Source organism: Pteropus alecto, unplaced genomic scaffold (genome assembly GCF_000325575.1).
Source record: "Pteropus alecto unplaced genomic scaffold, ASM32557v1 scaffold75, whole genome shotgun sequence".
Classification (NCBI taxonomy): Eukaryota; Metazoa; Chordata; class Mammalia; order Chiroptera; family Pteropodidae; genus Pteropus; species Pteropus alecto.
In genome coordinates, this window is record NW_006440638.1 from 28,315,943 (window position 1) to 28,331,377 (window position 15,435).

Consider the following 15,435-nt stretch of genomic DNA (forward strand, 5'->3'; position numbering starts at 1 on the left):
GTTGACACTGCTCTCCCACCCGACTGTAGGTGAGAGTTTTCTTTTTCCTCCCACACAACACAAGGAACAGAGAAGTCATTTAAGCCTTATAAATACTGGCAGACTCAAAAAGCAAAGTCGCCAGCCTTAAAAACATGTCTCTGTTTCCTTTGGCTAATTTGCAAACCAGTCATACTTTCAGATAAGAAGGTAAACAGAGGGTGGAGGAGATTAAGGAGGACTATCTTAGGCCAGTATCTTTATAGAGAAACTAGGAGAAGAAATGTTACTGGAGTCTTTCCCTTTCAGGGAAAAGAATAGTAGCCAAGCCCATAATAGTCCCAAAACCAGAATGGTGGTAAGAGCAGGCATTTCTCACTGCACCTTCAAGAAGAAATCAGAACACCAGTGAAGAGTGCCAGACATATTTGCACCAGATTCTAGTCTCAAGGCTCAGAGGCAGGGAACAGGGTTGGAAAAACATTGGTCAAGTCTGTAGTATATAGAGCTCTGGGATGGAATGGGCAGCCTGGAGAGGTAGCAAGTGTCCCATCTCAAAAAAAAAAAAAAAAATCCTACCTTCAGTAAGCCCCTCTTAGCAAGGATGCTGAACAATGTTCTCAAAATAGTAGAACCAGATCAGAAGCTTGAAGGTGGAGAGGTATGGAGAATGAGACTGAAATTCTCTGAAACTGAAGGCAGAAGTTTACATAACTCCAGTATGGGTTCACAGCACCTCTTATGTTCTCCAAGAAACCTGTGACCCTAAGAAAGAGAATGAACCAATAGACTAGATGATCTTTAAGATTCCCCTGCCCACTCCCACCACCAAACTCCAGCACTTAGAATCCTTTATGTCTCTGAATTCAGGCTGGGGCAAGTAGATCTCTTATGACTTAAAGCTGGACCCTAACTGGAATGTGGGCTCTACGAAGGCAAAAATTTCTGTGTGTTTGCTTCACTGCTGCACCACCAGTGTCTACAACAGTGGCTGACACTTCCTAGGTACTTGGGAAACATGTGTTGATGAACATGGTTGAATGAACTCTAGCCACAGCCTCTATTTCTTTTTTGTAGGTGACCCAAGAACAAACAATGTCTCTCATCTGGCCGGCAGTGGAAGCGGCTGGGCCTCAGTAAATGCTTATCTTTGGACCTTGTCTGCACAGATTCAAAGACACCTGAAATTTAATGTCAGCTCCTGATTATTTCATCTGATGAAACAACCATAAAAGGTCCCTCTACTCTGATTCTAGAAAGGAAGGTGTTAATCGTGGCCCCGGACACCAGATGTATAAAAGGCTTCCGCTATCCTGGACTTCAAACCTTCCCATGTTGTTGATATTGAAACCTAATTGTGTTGACCTTGGTCTCCAAGGTAAACAAAGCTTTACAGGGGAAATGTTTGGGTCTCAAGATTCCTGTTTGCTCCAAGTTTGGACGAAAGGCCGGAATAATGAGTATTTCCATTCATTTCCTTTTAAAGTGCTGCTGATAATGGAGCTAAGAGGACTGCTCAAAATCATCCCTATTGGTCAATTACCAAAAACATTCTCTGGAATACAATCAATACGTCCCACCCCTGTGGAATTTCACTTAGAAGAAATGCCAAGAATTTTACCTCCATGAAGGCCCCAAGATCCTGAGAATAAAAGCAAAGAGAGAAAGGAGAAGGGAAGGTTAAGAAAGAAGAGGCTGACAGACAGCAACAGCTAATCTGAACTGTTGATCTTCACCCTTAGGCACAAAATTAGGCCTCTTAAGTACATTTGCTCATTGAACCTTTTGATAGCCTTAAGAGAAGGGTTTTATTTTTTCCCATTTAATAGATGAGAAAACTGAGGCCCAGAGACTTGTCCAAAGTCACGCAGCTGAGGTGTGAACAAGCTGGGACTTATGCTAAAGCCTATGCTTTTAACCACTAGTTTGCACTGCCTGTCTTGATGCCCAAATCCTGTTCTCACTCTTCTCCACGCTTCCCATCATCTGAAGATGGTTTCTGAGTTAAACTGTGACTTCTCAGGCCTGAGAGAAGAGAAAGCAAGCATATGCAACAAGGACCTCATAGTGGTTCCATGTGGGTGGGTTCTAGATTGTGAAGGCTGGAGATGGAAGTGAACTTTGTGAGTAGGCCGAAGAGCTTGACAGGGGCCAGGGCAGGGTTGGAAGCGGGAGAAGGGCATGGTCAGAACTGCGTGTTAGAAGCGGCATGCTGATTGTGGCATGCCAACCCTCATAGGGCCCCAAGCAAGACAGACACTGCTGGGCTGAGGAAGTTGTCTGGCCTACGGCACTCCCGGAAGAGACAAGCCTGGCCAACCTCAGCCTCGTAACCCAGTCTGGGAAGCTGGCCCCTGTTGGGTTTGGCAAGGAGGCATTCATGAGCTCAGCAGGAGAGAATGCAGAGTGTCCTTGGTTTAGAGAGGAAAAAAGATCTGCTGCACAAGATTACAGCTGGGCTATCACACAGAAGGGCTTGGCAGAGAGCCTGGGCTACCTTTGTTTCTGACACGCATGGTGTTGCATCCAAACTGGAGTCAGGCTCATCCTTGGCACATGAGGACTTAAAGCTCTGAAAATGAGCTGTGTAAGGCTCACTACTCCAAGTGTGGTCCAGGGACCACCAACGTTAGCTTCACCTGAGGGTTCCTCATAAATGCACACTCTCAGATTCCACCCAGACCAGCTGAATCAGAATCTTTAGAGTCAGAGAAGTGCTATCCTATAGCAGGCTTGGACATAGGATCAGAATCCCTGGAGCTACATTTCTTGAATCTGCTTGACATATTAAGCTCCCCAGATGAATTGAATATATGCTGAATTTTGAGAACCAGTATAGGAAAACTGTGAAATGTCCTAAGAACCTCAATATGATGGCATTCAAACCACATCTTTCAGATGCCTCCTCCACTCAGGAGTGTCACAAAAATTCCCTTTGAGACATCCGTTAATTAGCAGCCCATCTATCTCTGAAAAAAGGCTATATGACAGCTTATAAATAGAGCAAGTGGTCAGGGAAGCAGCCTAACATTGGATTACAGGAAAACTCTACAAGCCTACAATCCCCTAACCACCTTTCTCCACATCTGGAGTATTGCAGAATCTAAAATCTCACAACTGGGTTATTCCCATGTATTCCCATACTTCTTTTTAAAAGCATATTTACATTTAGACTAAGTTGTTCATAACTTTTCAGAGCCTGCTTTTCTGGATGGTAATCTGTAGGCAAGTCTTGTCTTTTTACCTCCAAAGAAAATCTTGAATGTTCCACTTCTCTCCACCGCCACTGCTGCAGCACATCTCGCTTGTATGCCTGCCAAGAACTTCCCAGCTGGTGTCTCTGCTCCTATACTCTTGCCCCACTCTGATCTCTGCCCCACATAGCACTCTGAGTGGTCACTGGAAGAAGTAATTCGCATCATGTCATACTCCAGCCTAAAGCTAAGAACTGCCTGTATCAGATTCCTTTGGCTGCTGTAACAAAGTACCACACACATGGTGTCTTAAAGCAACAAACACTTATTGTCTCACAGCTCTGGAGGCCAGAAGTCCAAAATCAGTATTAGCGTGTCAGCAAGACCATGCTTGCTCTGGAGTATCCGTTCCTTGCCTTTTCCAGCCTCAGGAGGCTGCCAGCATTCCTTGGCTTATGGCTCCATCACTGAAATCTCTGACTGTGGGCGCATTGCCTCCTCTTCTTCTGTCTGTAACAACTCTCCCTCCACTTCCGTCTTTATAGAGATACATGTGATGGCATTTAGGGCCCACCTACGTAAACCAGGATAATCTCAAGATCCTTAACTCAACCACATCTGTAAAGTTTATTTTTGACATAACAGATAACATTTACAGGTGCCAGGGACTAGGATGTGGATGCCTTTGGGGATCATTATTCAGCCTGCCACACTGCCTTTCGATTGCACTTGAAAAAATCCAAAGTTTTGACCATGGCCTCCAGGGTCCTATGTAACATGGCCCCTCCCCACCTCCTGGATCCTATCTCACTCCACTTTCTTCCTATCATAACTCATCCCTCTGGGCCACTTTTAGATCTTCAGATAAGTATGTTCCTGCCACAGGGCCTTTGTTCTGGCAGTTCCTTTTGCTTCGAATGCTACTATTCTTGGTCTCATGTGCTGAATGAATGAATGAATGAATGAATGTTATATTCCTATGAACTCAGGAAACAAGATGGTAGGAAAAATAAAGCAGCAGCATGGGTAGAGATTAACTTTGCCTGCTTTTCAACTTTGCCTAGAAAGTTGTTTGGCTAAAGATGCTTCTACCCACCTACCCACTCTTTTTGCAATTGCCAAATGCCTTGAAATATTTACAAATCTTAGTTACTTGTAGGCTCTCTGGAAAGGAGTTGCTTTAGGTAGCGGTAGCCAAGCTAGAACTGAGTATTGATAGGAAAAGGTCACAAGGAACTATCCCCAGCCTCCTTGTTCTTAGAAAAATAAGATAGTCCTAGGTATAGAAAGCTATTTCTACCCACTCTTTTTGCAATTGCCAAATGCCTTGAAATATTTACAAATCTTAGTTACTTGTAGGCTCTCTGGAAAGGAGTTGTTTTAGGTAGCAGTAGCCAAGCTAGAACTGAGTATTGATAGGAAAAGGTCACAAGGAACTATCCCCAGCCTCCTTGTTCTTAGAAAAATAAGATAGTCCTAGGTATAGAAAGCTATTTGACATTCAACAATTCAATGATGTATCTTCTTCCTGTGGCCAATGAGTCATCATTGTAGATTTTGGTGGCAGTTTTATGAAGGCAACCACTAATGGCTGCATTCTGCCCTACAGATGGGAGGCCTGCCCGTGGTTAAATGACTTTTAATTATCTCCTGACTCTGAGAGCAGATCTATCATTAAATGAAATTTCCTGTGTGCTAGTATGATGAAAATGAAGTTCTTTCTTGCCCCTAGAAAGAAGGAATCTGAGTTCTGTACAGTTATACAAATCAATAGCAGTCACTATATTATAGTTAGTGGTTGGTCTAGAGTGATCGACTCACCTTGTTCCAGTTTGCCTGGGTCTTTCTCCATTAGCATTTTAAATCCTGCATCCCAGGAAAGTCTTTAGTCCAGGTAAACTGGAACGACTGTTTGCCCTAGTGGTAGCTAACAGGCTTATCCCTAACACTTGAAGGACCAAGGACAAAAAGGTATAAGTAGAGATCTCTGTAGTGTATGTCTAAATATATAGAAGTCATAAATCAAACTAATACACTGCTAAATAAATTTATATTCTATCCTCCTACCATGACAAAGGTCTTCAAAACAACCTAGAAGGCCAGGTTTGAGCTCTGAGCTCTGGGAGTCCCCTTTGGCTTCTAGTCTACCTCCATCTTCTCTTCCCATATTTAGCTTTGCCTCTCACCCTCAAGGGGTCTTTCTCACATAAGTGCAAATAGTCGAACTTCATCCACACCCCATAAACGACTACCTTTGGCTCTCCCCACCCTCAGGGTCTAGGGGTAACTGTGACAAAGTCTATCCTTAGTGGAAAATGGCCCTTGGGAAGAAGCCCATTCTGCTCCGAAAGTAGGATTAGAGCCCTTTGAGCAGGGAATTCTGGGGTCCATGGGATCTAAGCCTGGCCTGGAACAGGTGAGTGACCAGAAGGCCAGAGTGGAGTCCCCAGGACAAAAGCTACTCTTGCCTAAGTCTAAAAGCAATCCTGGGAGTCACCACTCACTAGAGACCCCTTGAAATTAAAAATCATGGGATAATTTTCAATTTCCAAACATACTACCATGTCCTCCTGGGAAAATGTTAGAGTGTTCAACCGAGAGAAACAAAGTTTGCACAAAACCTCATAGATGCCCTCAGACTATTCCTAGAAGGAACTAAGGTCCTCACTGGAGGAAATAAAATTATGGTATAGTAGGGAAAAGAAGTCATAGAGCAAAGAGGATGAACTACTCAGAGAATGGCTCTCCTACCTGGAGATTGGTAAGAAAAGTATCTGCCACGGCAGAAAGACTGGGAGCTTAAAATCCGTCCTTCTGAATCCATGCTGATGCAGGATTTCTGCTTCTCTTCGTGGGATTTACTCTGATAGACGATGCAGACTGTGCACAGAATATTAGTAGGGTAAGAGAACCACACACTGAAAATGATTGCTCTGCTCTTATGGCCTTGTTCATGTGAGGGCAGCAAGTGCCAGGCAGCTGGTGTTATGCAAATAACAGCATAGAAGTGATATGCTATGAGGTGGTGGAAAAGATCATGAAGACAGAAAACACTGATGTCATGATTAAAAGCATAATGTCAGAGAAGTTAGATTTAGATAATGCCTCTGCCATTTGCTAACGGTAAGACATTAGATGAGTTACTTTGCTTATTTGAGTCTTGGTCTTTCTTCCTAAGGAGAATCAAGATCCAAATAGCACCTACCACATCTAATTGGATTATATGTGGTACAAGGATTAATTGAGATCCAGCATATAAAGAACTCAACCAGTGTCTGTAACATAGTAAGTGTTCCAAACTATTGCCTACTAGTAGTAAGAAAAATGGTAGTAATCGTGGTGGTGGTGGTGGTAGTGATGATGGTGGTGACAGTGACAGTAATTGCACTATTGCACTAGTAGAGGAATACTAGTTGTCAAGAAGAGGTAGTGCCATTGTAGTTATACAGAGTTTAGGAGTTTAGTTTGGACAGCGAAGCTCACTGTTCTTGAGTCTGGAAAGAAAGGAGGCATTTTTAAAGATAATGAGATACTGGGTAAAAGAATCCCTTTGGGAAAGGAGATGACTTATGAACTAACCCTGTAGGAACTACAGAATACCAAACAGAACTGACTGGGAGACACATGAAAACATGACTCACTCACGCCTTCACTGAGACAACATGGCACAAACTCAGCAATGCCCATGAGCACAGAGTCATCACAGACCAAGTGGCGGACACCAAGAGAAGCTGCTGACGGAGCTCACGGTTGCATTCACAGTTGTATAGACTCAAGCTGAGTCACTGTAGCAATTCAGTAACATCTTAAGTGATAGAAGATGGCTCACTCACTGGCAAGCCTAAATCACCACTACCACTAGCAACTATCCTATCCCTGGCCAAATTTAGGTACTACTCAATTTGTAGATGAATCATTTCTAAATTAAGCATGAAGATTTCCAAATTAGCTCAAAATGATCTAACATCTGGACAGGAGATATATATTACTGAGTTGGAGGAGGGGACATAAGAAAAAATAGAGAGAAGGCTATGTTCTCTAAGAAAACTATTTTCTTTTGAAATATAGGATCTATTTTTACAAAAATGACTGACTCACTTTATTTTTCTGATCACTGAAAAGGAAAGAGAGTGCGTGTAATGGATTGCTTTACAACCAAATAAAGATGTCATGTGGACATTAGGCTTTCTAATTCAGTTTATATTATTCAAGCTGCATTTAAAATGCACATGCGCGGCTACAAGATTGATTCATTTCTCAGTTGGATTGCCTAAAGTCTTTCTACTGTTACAAATAATTTCTCGAAAAGCTTTCTCATGTCTTCTGGGATACAGGAACATAGCTCACCTCAGGATGCTCTCTGACTTGGTCACCCCAAGTTCTTGCTCTTGTTCCCGTGGGCTGTGAGCCTCACTGCAGAGCTCTTTGGTCTTCAGAAGGCCCAGAGGCTCTCTTTGCCCTGACTTCTCTTTGCCCTGCTTTCTGTTACAGGTTTTCCAATCCCTAGGCACATAGGGGGGAAAAGCATTTATGGTTATTTTCATGAACTCTGGAATCAGACAGATCAGCGTTCAACTCTTGGCTCTGCCACTTCACTGTACATGATTACAAACAAGTGGTTTATCCTCTCACAGCCTCAGTTTCCTTATCTGTGAAATGGGGATACTTAGACTTCCTAACTGAGAATTCTTGAGAGGATTAAGTGTGACACTTATATGTAAAGGACTTGGCTCAGTGCCTAGCTACATGACAAGAGCTTCACAAATACTAGCTCTTATTCTTTCTAATAGATGAGTATTTGGAGTTATTTATTTAGATACTCTAGAAGTTAAGCCCCTGGAATTTGATGTTTTAGGTAATAAAAAACTATAATCTCCAGCCAAACTGAACTTTCGCCTCAGGCTCATGCTTTTCTTATCACAATGCTCCCCATTCATCACCTTTTGTTATAATTGCTTAAGATCTGTCTTCCCCAGGAGATTAGACTCTGTGAATCTTTTTTCACTGCTGCAGACCCAACACACAGCAGAGCTCTTGGTACAGAAAGAGATGTGCAATAATTATTTGTTGAATTATGAAAGACTAAACGGCCAATGAACCAATGGAATGACAGACTGAATGACTAAATCACAGACCAAATGACTGAATGACGAATTGAGTGAATGAATGAATGAATTCATGAATGAATGAAAGAATAGTTGAATTGGTTGTCTAAATTCAACTGGATGATACGAAAATACTTTCCTAGCATGGTAAAAGATGAGACCACTAAATAAAGAATTTTAAGTTAGAAAAGTAAGGTGTTTTTTTTTTGAGGGGGGATATATAATAACTGTTTTTAAATATCTTAGAGTTCAATTCCCCTACCCCCCACAATCACTGATAGGATAGGTGATAATGCCCTATTGGAAAACATTACTCACTCTACACTCACATGGCCCTCAAATTGCACAATCCTTCCAACCTCCATCATAATCCAGGATCTGCTTGACAGCTTCTGGCCTCAGCATGTCTATCTATGTCAGATGACATCATGGCCAAACCATGTGTCTTGGGCTGTGAGAACAACTGGGGGAATCAACAGGAAGCCCCAGAGGTTTCACTTCCTAATTTCTGATAACTAGGAATCTTTCCTGAAATCTCCCTCCCACCCCTTTCTTTTGAGTGAGCTCATCTAGTCTTTCCAGAAAAGCTGATCAGTGGCAAAGCATTGCTGGACTTTGTCAGAGGGATTTGATGTCTTCATACCTTGTTCATCAGCCACAGGACACACTCATCCTTCAGAAGCTCTGGAATTCTGCCCACAGATGTCTGGACATTTTGCTGCATTCCCAGGGGGACTCTTAGAATGTACATAGAAGATCCAGATTATTCTTAAATTATAACCTGCCTCAAACAAACATACTTAAAATGACCATTGAACAGTAATTTGACTATCCTATCCTCCTCCTAAGAATCTATCATTATAATGAAATAAGTGAAACACTTATTTAATGCCATTTTTCCTGGTGTATGGGAGAAAAAATCTCAAATCCAGTTTGATCAAAACCTTAAAGGTTCCTGGAAAGATTTTCTAAGAGAACCGAGCATGGTGACTACCTACACGGCAATTAGCAAATAGTAATTACACAGCTGTCAGGTATAAAACATTCTCCATGCCAGGCGTTAGACTGCATGCTTTCTATACGTTAGCACATTTAATCTGCATGGCAGTGCTATGAGTTTAGTATTACTTTATGGAGAGATAACTTGAGGTTCCCAGCAGGTACCCGAGCAAGGATATGAAGCAAATTAGCCTGACTTTAAAGCTAGTGCTCCTGCACCTCCACAGGTTGCACCACAGACCCCATAATAGGAGGGAAGGATGACTGCCAATGAAGTGGAATGGAATCGTGGAATATAACTTAGAACAAAATGGTGCCTAAAATCTAGAGGAAAGAATGGAGGGAAGACCTCATGAACATATGACCAAAGTTTTCTAATAGATAAGCTGCCATGATATGAGAAAGGGAGAGCCACTCAAATAAGTTCCAAAGGCTGGAAAGAACAGAAGCGTGACAGCTCTAGGAAGACAGATGTCAGCCCAAGGTAACGAAGCATCTTCTAACTATGAGAGTTGTCTAAAATTACTGGAACTGTCTGATGATAGTATGAGCTCTTGGACATGGAAAGCATCCAAGCAGAAGGTAGGAAACATCCTGTTGGGTGTCACAGAGGTGAGGATGGGATACCTTTGAGGTCCTGTCCAACTCCCAGTCCCTCTGTTTGCTTTGGGTAGATGCTCACTAATCATCTAAGAAAGTTCACCCTTGCCTGCACCCAAACACCATCACTGACATTCATGTAAAAGAGTCTATGCAAAACCAGTCCAATGTGACAGTTTAATCTTCTTGTGGATAGAGGAGGCAATAATGGGGAACTGTTATTCTGAATCTGTTTGTGATAAACAAGGAATAATTGGGTGAACATTAAAAGGGAGAAAAATCTTGACAGATGAAAGAAATTATGGGTGTTATTGAGTGCCAAGAAATGGGCTGGGCTTTATACATGTTCCTTCACTAAAGCTAGGTATCACCCTCTTGAGGTAGGGCTGATCACTGCCATTTGACAGCTGAAACCATCTAAGAGAGAGGTGAACTTACCCATGGCCACAAAGCTAATAAACAGTAGAACCAGGGTTTGAACTCAAGATATGCCAGACTTCAAAATCTTCAGTCTTTTCTCAAACAATATGCTACCAAACCCAGTGAGGGGATGCTGAGTGGGACACTGAGAGAATGGTACTTAGAACAGGTCAATTTTGATGGGTGGAAAAAGAAATAGTAAGGCTGAAGCATGGAGTAAGGCATAAGGAAGTAAGTCAGAACGAAACGCTCAGACAGATCAATTTAATCACTGAGTAAAGGCAAGAAACAGAGGAAATGGATCAAACTAGACATCACTTCCTTCACAATTCAGTCTAATTTTAGTCTTGAGCCCAATCCACAGAACTGGTCCCAAATCACAAATGATATTTAGGACCTCAGACATTTTTGTCTGACCAAAACCCACATGTCAACTTTGCCCCCAAAGGTAACATACAGAAACATCTTCACTATTTTTTTCTGCAGAATACAGGATGATTTTAATATTCCATGGGGAGATGTTACCAGGTAATTCAGGTTGATAAGGCTTTGGAAAATTAAAATGCCAACATGGTAAACAAAATGGAAAATGTGATAATGAGAAAAGATGTTAATGACAGCTTTAACTATACCAATTTTTATCTCCTCTCTGTCTCTTCAGTTCTCCTAAGAAACAGGGGTGCCACTATGCTCCCCCTACCCCTCACAATTTAGAGATTTTCTGATGGGTTGGGCAGGCCTGATTTTCCCCATTATCTCGTGAATAGACTCTTATTCTAAAACTGAATTATATTTTAAATAATCCCCATAATTAGGTTGTTGAGAGTTACCTACAATTAGATCACAGGTATTACATGCATATGTGTGGCCGGGGGAGATGAAATGTTTTTTATTTCCATGCTAGGGACCCAGACTCTATAATGTAGGGATTACACATGATCAGCAAAGTGTGGCACATGGTGGACACTGCAAGAAATGGTTGCTGATGCTTCAGTTGTCATTTTCTATTTTTTATCAGTACCAACTTTGTAGTCTAGTACCCATGTTCCAAATTCAGGTTCTGCAATGAGCTATGTGACCTTGGGAAAATTACTTAATGATCTAGGGCTCAGTTTGTTCTTTGGTAAAATGGTGAGAAGACCGCCTGCTTCAGGAAAGTGTTGGGAGGATACAGTAAAACCACCCATGGATAGAGCCTGGCAAAGTCATGTTGGTGCTAGCTCAGAAATAGCACTTAGTACCAGTCATCCTGGGCATGTCTCATGAAGCTTAAAAGTCCCCCTTTGAAGGCCACTGTAAACTCACCACCCAGCCAGCCCCTCTCCAGGCTAGTGCACCCCTTCCACTACCCCCATCCCCAAAGATCAAAGTTATTCTTAGACTAGGAACTTGTAACTTCGATATTGTCCCCTAATCCTATTCAACAGGCTTTCTCCTTAGTGAGTCACGCCAACACCTCTCACTTTCAATGGGCACGTAGAACACTGAAGTATTTTGCTACATTTTGGCTGCAAATTCCATGCTGGCTAGCAAATTACAGTGATTCAAGCTTAGGATGAGAGTCCAGCTCAGCAAATTACTCCATGTTCCCCAGTGTCTCACACTCCAGCCTCATCCCCAAAGGCTCACGTCTAGATTCATGTTAGCTGGAACCCTGGCATGAGACCACTCTGCATTTGGGAAGGCCATCAGCACTTAGATCATGCTCTTGCATACAGCCTCATACTCACTCATCACAATAGGCTCTGTTTTCACAGATGAGGAGACCCAGACACAAGGGAGTCAAATACCTACAGTCACTGCCAGTGGCTAAAGGAGAACTCTTCAGTCAATCTCATGATGCAAGAGCAACCGGCAGACCTGCCCAGGAGAAGGCCCTCAAATTTTTCTTGCCTCCCCCAGCACCTCTAACTGGCTTTTGTATTCCAATTCATTGCCAAGTCCCAAATCCTTTTAATGAATTCACACGTCAAAGGCCAAAAAGACTATATAAGAAACACACAGGCAGTCTATATCTCAACAACATAGTGAAAGCTGCACTGGCATCATCTCTAAACCCCACTTTTGTATTTGTATGGGTCAGGGTCCTCAGTGGAAACTCTAAAGGGAAACTGAAGGGATTTTAATGAAGGAGCTATTAATGAAGGAGAAAACAGTATTCAGTGAACACAGTCGGAAAGAGGAAGCACCCTGGAGCCAGTGACAGCAGGAGGCAGGGACCACCCTAGGACTGATGGGAACAAGGGAGAGAACAGTCCCAGGCTGACATGAGCTGTGACTGTAGGTAGAGGAACATCACCACCTTTGAAACTCAGGCCAAACAGGGGGTAAGTTAGGGGATTAAGTACACCCACCTCTGAACTCCCACTGGAGCCTCCTGCTGGCTGAAGTCCGGAAAGACAGCAAAGGAGTCTGTTGCTAAAGTCCGGGGTCAGCCTCCCAGGCACAGAGCTAGAGGGGGAGAGGAGGAGAAGGAGTTGATCTGGAGGGACACAGTGAACATCCATAATAGTCCCCAAAGGTTAGACTCCTGTTTCTCCACCTTCATCCAGGCTAAGCCCTCACTCCGAAGCCCAGCGTCTCCTCAGTGATCTCAGATGGGTTTGATCCCAACCAGATTTGAGGCCTTGAGCAGAGCTTTAGTTTCTCCCCTGTGAATAAGAATCACAACATCTACCACCTGGGGTTGTTTTAAGGATTAAAACAATTTAACCTCATAAAGAACTGAAACAGCATGTGGAAAATACCAGGCATGTGTATTTTCTTCATGCCTGCTACCCAGACAGGGACTGCTCCAGTTCTGCGGCAGAAAACCAGGTGATAGAGATTTGTGCACCCTCTCTCCCCCTCCTCTCTCTCTCTCTCTCTCTCTCTCTTTCTCTCTCTCTCTCTCTCCTTGGGTTCCCCTGGGGACAGGAGCTCCCTCCCTCCCTCTCTCTCTCTCTCTCTTTCTCTCTCTCTCTCTCTCTCACACACACACACACGCTGAGAGGATGAATAAGCTGAGTGTAGCATTAAATATTACACTTATATGTAAATTAAATATGCAATATGGTTCAATCCTCCAAGACCATAACTAGAAGCCTCTCCTGGATAAGAGTAAATGCTACTTTAAAAAGGAGATACTTAACTCATGTAACGTATTGCCCCAGGAAGCTTTAAGAATTAAGAGAAGTATTTCTTTTAAAAATAGATACCAAACTTCTTTGCTCCAAGAAATAGCAGAGAACTAAACATTTAAAACAGACCCAAGAATGATAGTGTTCTCTATGCTGTGTATCAAATGGCCACAAACTTACCAGCTTAGAACAATATTCATTTATCATCTGATAGTTTCCATAGTTTCCATCAATTAGGAGTTCAGACATGGCTTAGTGGAGTCCTCTGCTCATGGTCTCACACATCCCAGGTGTCTGAGGTCTCTTCTTCTTTCATGCTCACGTAGTTGTTGGCAGAATTCATTTCCTTACAGATGCAGAACTCATGGCAGCTTACTTCTTTAAGGCCAGCAGGACTGATGTAGAGGTTTTTCCTGTTTCTGACTTCTAGATCCTCTATTAAAGGGCTCATCTGATTAAGTCATGCTCGCTCAGGATGATCTCTCTTTTGATTAATCTATCAGAGACCTTAATTACATTTGCAAAATCCCTTCATTTTTGCCATAAGACACACCATAATCATGGGAGTGAAATCCAACACCTTTGCCTCATTCTATTGGTTAGATGCAAGTTCTAGGTTCCACTCAAACTCACGGGGAGGGGATCATACAAGCGCCTGGGTCATTGGGGAGGCATCCTGGAATTCTGCCCACTACAGATAGTTGTAAATGAACATCCAGATATACTTTCGTAAGGTAGAAGGAATAAAGTTCAATATTCTCATTTTTCAGAGACTCAAAGAATCTTAAACATATTGCCCAAATCACTGAGCTTGCCCTTATGATGGAGCTAAAACACACAGAGATTTTCTGGGTCTAAATCTTGTGCTCTTTCCACTCCCTCATCAACTTGGCAAAGAAGGGAATGGCTCCATTGCACCATGACGTGGGATATGTACCTGATTCGCAGAGCAAATGGATCACTTGCTCCCAGTATATAATAATAAATTTGAATTGTAAGTGATCCTGCAGATAATGGTCAGCCATACCATTTTTAGCAGACCTAGGATCAAAATACAGGGTTCTAGACTCCTGATACAGCTGTCCTTCACAATGAGCAGATCTCCTTATGTCTTTCACTGTCCCTATCAAAGACAGTCTATGAGGCAAGAAAATACTTGGGTCTAACAATCATGTTTTGTTTTTATCCAGATGTTTTGGCCTTAAAGGCAAAGCCTTTCTCGATCTAGGAGATCATCCAAAAATCTGGAGAAAATTAGATAGTTATTCTAAAATTAAAGTTACTTTAAGAATGGCAAGAAAGAAACCAAAAATTTTAAGCTGTGAACAAATCACATATATATGGTACAAATGATGGTCCAAGTTGATACAAATTAAAATGTTGTGTGGTTCATGGTATATTTATATCAATTAATACACATTAAAATATACTATGTGGCTTATGGATTATTTATATCTACCTACTCTTAAGTATAGAGTGTTTTTAATGAAGACAATGTGTTTTAAAAGAGCATAACCAAAGAAACCATCACTCAACTGAGCCATGCTTGCTACAGTATAACAACAAAAAAAAAACATCATCAATGTGAGCTAGGATTATTGGGAATTTCGTAAGTGTCTGGCATGAAACCAAAAGGTCTGGGTTCAAGGTTTTGCTTGGTCTTTCTAGCTTTGTGACTTTGGGCAAATCACTTGTCCCTCCCAGTGAAGTGCTTGAAACACATAATAGACCGGACACTCAGCTATGGACTCCCAGCCTCTTGGTCTGACTATCTGATAACGAGAGGTCGTTGAGTACCAGCCAAGTTTTTATTAGTACTTCTTGGGTGTCCTCACTAAGAGTTAAATAGTAAATCAGATATTGCCACTTCCCTGCTAAAAACTCTATAACTGCCCTATCCGATATGGTAGCCACTGGCCACATATAGCTATTCAGCAATGTGTCTGATCTCAACTGAGATGTCCTGTAAGTATAAAGCACACACCAAAGATGCTGCATTTCAAAGATGCAGCATGAAAA

The 15,435-nt window shown here is 42.3% G+C and overlaps 1 long non-coding RNA gene across 1 annotated transcript; it reads right to left on the minus strand.

Annotated features, from left to right (window-relative positions):
• Positions 1-7,554: 7,554 nt before the first annotated feature.
• LOC112484311 lies at positions 7,555-12,755 on the minus strand. The gene is made up of 3 exons (XR_003047982.1): positions 12,652-12,755; positions 8,922-9,015; positions 7,555-7,676 (listed from the first exon to the last, which is right to left on the minus strand). It is a non-coding gene; the product is annotated as an uncharacterized LOC112484311 (long non-coding RNA).
• Positions 12,756-15,435: the final 2,680 nt, after the last annotated feature.